At 39.3% G+C, this 6,435-nt stretch overlaps 1 long non-coding RNA gene across 2 annotated transcripts; it reads left to right on the forward strand.

Moving 5' to 3' along the window:
* The first annotated feature begins 4,067 nt into the window (after positions 1–4,067).
* On the forward strand, positions 4,068–6,153 carry LOC104602542 (uncharacterized). Of its 2 annotated transcripts, none has more exons than XR_016082990.1 (2): positions 4,068–4,453; positions 5,070–6,153. It is a non-coding gene; the product is annotated as an uncharacterized LOC104602542 (long non-coding RNA). The 2 variants fall into 2 exon arrangements; XR_016082989.1 differs by having other exon boundaries at positions 5,088–6,153.
* The last annotated feature ends 282 nt before the right edge of the window (positions 6,154–6,435 follow it).

Raw genomic sequence — 6,435 nt, forward strand, 5'->3', positions numbered from 1 at the left:
TTATATAGGATTGAACTAATATTATTTAGATATTAAATACCATCAATAAATTAAGCTAAAATGATTAAAAGATGGTATGCAATTAATAACATGAACTAATGAATAATGATGGCTTTGATATTACTAGTAAACATGTATGTGCATTTGCACGTGACAGTATCTCTAAGATAAAATTATTTATAATTCATGGATAGTTTTTATACGGTTATAAGTGGACAATTTCTGAACTGTTATAAGTGGACAGTTTTTGGAGCGAGAGTAAAAGATACATATACCCTCTTTATGCCCGTTGTATGCTGTTTAAGCAAAGGGTAAAAACGTCCAATAAAAATTCCAGAAAGAAGAGAAATTCATTCTTTTATCGGTAATATAGATATATGATGAACAATAACCTGAAAATAACTTTCATGAGTTTTTTTTTTGGTGTTACATATTACACTTTACAAGTGATCAAGGGGTGAAGATAGAGCAGGGTGCACATGAAAGCATGCAATTATGAACATTTACTTTGTGCCTCCATATTCGAAGGTATGCCAAGTTATCATCTCAGTTACTGGGTCATTGGCAATCGGCACTATCCTGAGGCGCCCTCCTTAGCCCAGGCTAGATTCAATCTTGTCAAGCAAATGGCAAATTGGGTGGCCCATGTAGTGGCTCATTATATCAAAGTCCAATTAAACATTGATTTTGCTACCTTGTTACCTTGGCATTTAGGAGTGCATGGGTTGGTTTGGTTCAGTTCCTATGCAGAACAATGCCTATTTAAGATCAAATTATACCCAAACCAGTTCCACTAAGACCGATAAAGACCGATTTTCTTGATTGATTGGGTAAGATAAACATAAATTGTCAGACATTGAAACTGGCTTGGGTGGAGGTCAATTCTAAGAAATTAGAATTGGACCCTAGCTGAGAATCAATTTATAACAATGCCTATTTAGGCCCCGTTCGCATTTTGGTAAGTTACTTACCCAGGTAAATGCATTTACTTGGGTAAGTGTTTCTCATTTTTCCTGGGAAACACTTACCCAAGTAAGTTCATTTACCTATGTTCTTTTATTTCTCAAGTAAATAAGACAATGACCATTTTAGCTATAGAAATCTATTATTAAAAAGGCATTTTTGTCTCATTCAAGTGTTGCAACTTTCCTCATATGTGGGAAAGTTATTTATGCACGTAGGAGATGGGCATCACTTTCCTAGGTAAGTTGTACATAGGAAAATAAATTTTCCCTGTCCCCCACATAAAACTGAAAAAAGAACATGAGATTCTTGGTCAATGGGAACCAAAATCCCATCGACTAACTCAAGGTTCAAAATATCGACACGTATCGACCCGTATACATTTATTGTTTTGGGACCCCTCCTCTACAGTGGGTGTATCGGGGGTTTGACCGGTTCAGAGGATGGACTAGCCCTAAACTGGTTGTGAAAAAAATAAAAAAAAGCAATAAAATGCAGTATCGATTCGTCCGATACGCCCCTACTAACATATCGGGCATATTGATATTTTGAACCTTGGACCAACTTTCCCCCTCCAAATCCAAAAAAAGAACACCCGCTTAAGGTCAGTTCCAATCGATTGTACCGATCTATTTGCTTAAACCTACCAACATCCATAAATTATAATTTGTGTCGAATGTACCCACCATCATGATGTCATAAATGAAAATTTGTTTTACCAAAAAATTATGTAGAGTGGATCCATATATAATTTTTATTTTTGAAAGCCCTTAGGCAATTCGATCCATATATAATTGGTCCTATAGGCTCGTACTGCCTACGAATAAACCAAAAGCATAGGATAGGAAGGTAAAAGGAGGTGATATCGTGGGGATTGATTGAGCATGGGTGGGGGTGGTTCCAAAATTTCCCAGCTGACAAGCATTGAATTAAAAAGATGTGGAAGTGGAGTGGAATATATTCCTCTTCAGCACTACCCATACCCATACCCATACCCAACACAGGCCGCAGCAACTGTGTCTGTGTGTTGTCACGATTCTTCCCCTATAAATTTGGTGATTACCTAAAAAATAAAACCTCTCTTTAAAGTGTAAACACTAAACTAAAGGGGAGGCTTTACCTTAGCCAGTTAGCCTACGTAAGTAAAAAAAGTGAAACCTTGAAAGCCACACTTGTCTCCCACAATACAAACCACTTTCTTAAGTCTTAGGGCTAAGAATCCTATGCCCGGCTGGCCCGGCCCATGCAATAAATGGATTCTTACTCAGATCAGAGATCACGTCATCCTCCTTATCAATGTTTACCATATGCTTCACCTAGCTTGCTAGCTGCAGCTGGGTTTTAATCCTGCTAATTCACTTTAATAAGATTAAAGAGGGCCAAACCAAACAATCAGCCTCCCAATTGTATATTCATAGCTCACCTCAAATGCGGGGACGATGACGGACAGAAACAAGTTGTGGCAAATTAGCTTGAGTGGGCTTGGGCTAACTATTATCTAAAGAGACAAACAATGAGACACAATACAGCCCATCAGGTTAGTATTTGATCTCTACAGCATGGATAGGTCTTAAAAAGGGGTCCAGATCAGATCAGGCCGGCAGCGGCAGGCCCATGACCCATGGTTATCTTAACAACATTTACACACCACAATATGCATTATTTATTGTTTTTCTTTGAAGGAAAATAACGTGAGAAGATCCGTAATTAATTTTGAAGAGTGCCAAAGTAATTGCCAGAATAAGATGGTTGCTGTTTGCCAGTTGGAAGGGATCGAGTCGAAGGTATTTGACCAAACTTTGGTGATGAGAGAAAAGTTGCTGTTTACATAATAATTCTTGGTATTGTGTGCGTGCCCAAGTGATGACATTAGGTGTGACAAAACACAAACAAAATTCAGAGAATCGACCCCTCCAATCTCTCAATCCCGTTCAAGCCTTCAAGACTGTATTTATAACTTTCAGAAATCCAATATCCTTTAACAGATTGGATGACCCTTTGGACACGTCTCACTTATCAATCTTAGCACAAGGAGCTATAATTATGTGAGATATCTGGGAATTGGGATCTTTTGCCAATAAAACATGTTCCAACCCTCTACCAATTTCATACATTTCACTTTAAAACTGGGACCCGCCATGCATGATTTCACTTTAAAATTGGGACCCGCCATGCATGAGATGCATGGTGTGAGATTATGTTGGTAGCTACAGGATTGGAACGTGTTTTGTTGCATGGTAGGTGATCCAAACTCATCTGGAAGAATAGGTGCAAGGTGATCTTCGAACATATTGCATTTGATCCTATATCTGTAGTCTTGGTGGTTCATTCTCGGATGGATGAAATTCTTTCCCATATTAATATACTGTCAGTAATCCAGTCATCTGAAAGTCCCATTCAGTCACAACTTGGTTGGACCAAACCTCCTTCTCCTTCTCTAAAGTTAAACTTTGATGGGGCGCTAATAAATTGTCGGTCTTTTAGTTCGAGACTCAAACTGCAAGTTTTTGTTATAGTAGAGCATCTAAAGTTCCTCTGGGATCTCCTTTGGAAGTAGAAGCTAAGGCAGCTCTTTCTGCTATCTAGTTTGCTGTAGATATTAGTGTTTCTTCAGTAATTATTGAGGGTGATTGCCAAACTGATGTCGAATTTATTTCTAGGAATACAAATGGATCGGATCGGATTCAAATTCGATCTGACTTTGTTAATGTTGGATCCGATAATATTCGATTTAAATTCAAATCCTATTGGATCTTTGGATCTGATTTGATCCGACTTGTTTTCTTTAAAAAATAATAAATTATTAAAAAAATAAAATATACCAATTTAAATAAAAAAACAAAAAATATAAATATTTTTTAATTATTTTTATCATATATATACATATTTTTATTAAAAATAAATAATATAACAAATTTATAAAAATATAGTATAAATAATATATTTAGAAATAAATAAATAATATATATGTATTATATATATATATATATATATATATTTATTAATTTATTTATAAACATATAACACATGGAATCGGATCGAATCATAATCCGATCCATTTGCACACCCTATTCTCGTTCTTGGCAAATTAGACATATTATTTCTGATTGCAAACTCCCCATGTTACAAATCCCTCACTGCTCGGTTCGATGGTCCTCTTGTTCCAGTAACAAGGCAGCCCACCTATTGGCTAAGCATATTCTCAATGTTGCTCGTTCAAATCTGCGCCCCACCAGCTCTGGCCCCTCATTGCCCCACATGCCGAATGTCCGCCATCTGTCCCTTCGCACGTAGTTAACTTGTCCCGCGTGCGGAGTCAATGGAACGGCCGTTAGCCCCAAAACTATCTCAAAACCGATTTCAAATCTCAAAACCCTCATTTCCACATTTCACATTCCCGTGTGCTTGAGCAGCGGGTCCCCTGACCCCTCGTTCTTCTCCCCTCACCCGAGTTCTCTTCTCCTTCTCCGGCACCGGCGATCATCCGGAGGTACTCTCCAGCTCTCATATTTGAACTTTTTCACACATTTTCTAAATTTTTTTCTTTTTTTCTAATATTTTGGTTTTTAAGAAATCAGAGAAACCACTGGCAACAGTGCTTTCTCTTCCGGCACCGGCGACCATCCGGCCTTTTCACTATCACATATACTTTCCAACTCTCATAGAAACCACTCTTCCACAAGACATCTCGATTGATTCCTCTGTGCCATTCTTTCTCTTAAGTCTTAACTATATTGGATTCGCCCAGTCGTGGACAAGAAAACAAGCATTGTCTTTCAACTTTCAACATGGTTATTGGTGTTTATCTATATTTCTAGTTTTTTAAGGGTCTGTTGCATCAGACAGTATATAATCAATAAATAACAACTGCCTCATGCCAACAAATCATATGTTAAGATGAAATGGGTAAGTAAATAGTAACACTCTTTCACACCTTCTCGGGAATCAATGCGAACATGCTCAATCCTGATAACACCATTAATCGATAGTGGATAGAGCGTACGTTGGCCACCGCAGTAGAGGGGAGGAGCTCAGTCTACTCGGTAGCCACTGAGAGATATCCATGGGCTGATAATCATACCGCCCTTATTCTGAATCTCATGCAGTTCACTTTCATGCTGAAGGTGATGGAGAAGAAGAAAAGTTTGAGCTGGTTTGGTGTCTTCCCCGTCTACTACGACGGCGTTGTTCGAATCGACCCCAACGACGCATATTGCAACGATTTAGAGTACGACGCCGCTGCTCGGCAACATTTGCCCGGAGGACCGGCAAGAGTCAATTATCCTGTTTTTGAGTACTGTAACACACACCAAGCTCCAGTCGGGCGTGAGGCTATAGATCTGAGGAAGCTCACCAGGCATGGAGGGTTCATAGTTCTGATGATGACCGGAGCCTGGAAACGCTCATCAAGGTACAGGCTCGATTTCACCCTGGACAAGCTAGCAGATAGGATTGCTTATAGGGCTGATTATGATTTTCAGATTTCTGACAGATGGATGGACCCTCCCGCCCAGGGGACGAAGAAGAAGAGGTCGACCATGCCTCCCTTACCCATTCTGATAACGTATGGGGGGCTATGACTAAATATATAGAATTCAATAGGGTTTACGAGAGTTTTTCTGCCGCACTGTATATATTTGTGACTGTGGTGTGTCAGATGGTGCCCCAGACGGCTGAGGAGCAGTACTGGCTCCGCTTAGAGACGAAGATCACAGTACCTCGCTTTTCTTCTTTTCGAGGTAGATATATAAGAAAATGTGTGAGAGTTCAAATATGAGAGCTGGAGAGTACCTCTGGATGATCGCCGATTGTTGTTGTAGGTCACCGGTGCTGGAGAAGAATAAGAGAACTCAGGTGAGGGGAGAAGAACGAGGGGTCAGGGGACCGACTGCTCAAGCACGCGGGAATGTGAAATGTGAAAATGAGGGTTTTGAGATTTGAAATTGGTTTTGGGATAGTTTTGGGGCTAACTGGACGAGTTAACGGCCGTCCCGTTAGCCCCGCACACGGGACAAGTTAACTGCATGCGAAGGGACAGATGGCGGACGTTCGGCGTGTGAGGCATTTGTGGGGCGCATATTTGAATTCCTTAGTCTTCCTCTTCATCCTTTTTATTAGAAACATTATTGATGGATTGTAATTCCGAGCAGTTTTATGTTTTTATTAATGAATATATCCTTTAAATCCTAATTATTCATACTCAGTAAAATGAACAAATAAACGAACCTCTAGAAACATTTCCAACTGCCTGCGCATCAAACATTATAATGGCATCAACTTCATCCGTATATTAATAAAGGCAATTCAACAACTGGAAGTATTATTCAGTCTATTCAGAATTGGGTACATTCAGCCCTTTGAGTCTGATTCATCTGAACTGGAGTTTAACTTTGCCATGCGTATATACCAAAAAAGAAAAGCTACAATGAAGGATGCTGATTGGTCACATCCCACTACTGAATACTGATTAGG

This window comes from Nelumbo nucifera, chromosome 2, assembly GCF_055504915.1.
Source record: "Nelumbo nucifera cultivar China Antique chromosome 2, China Antique-T2T, whole genome shotgun sequence".
Taxonomy (NCBI): Eukaryota; Viridiplantae; Streptophyta; class Magnoliopsida; order Proteales; family Nelumbonaceae; genus Nelumbo; species Nelumbo nucifera.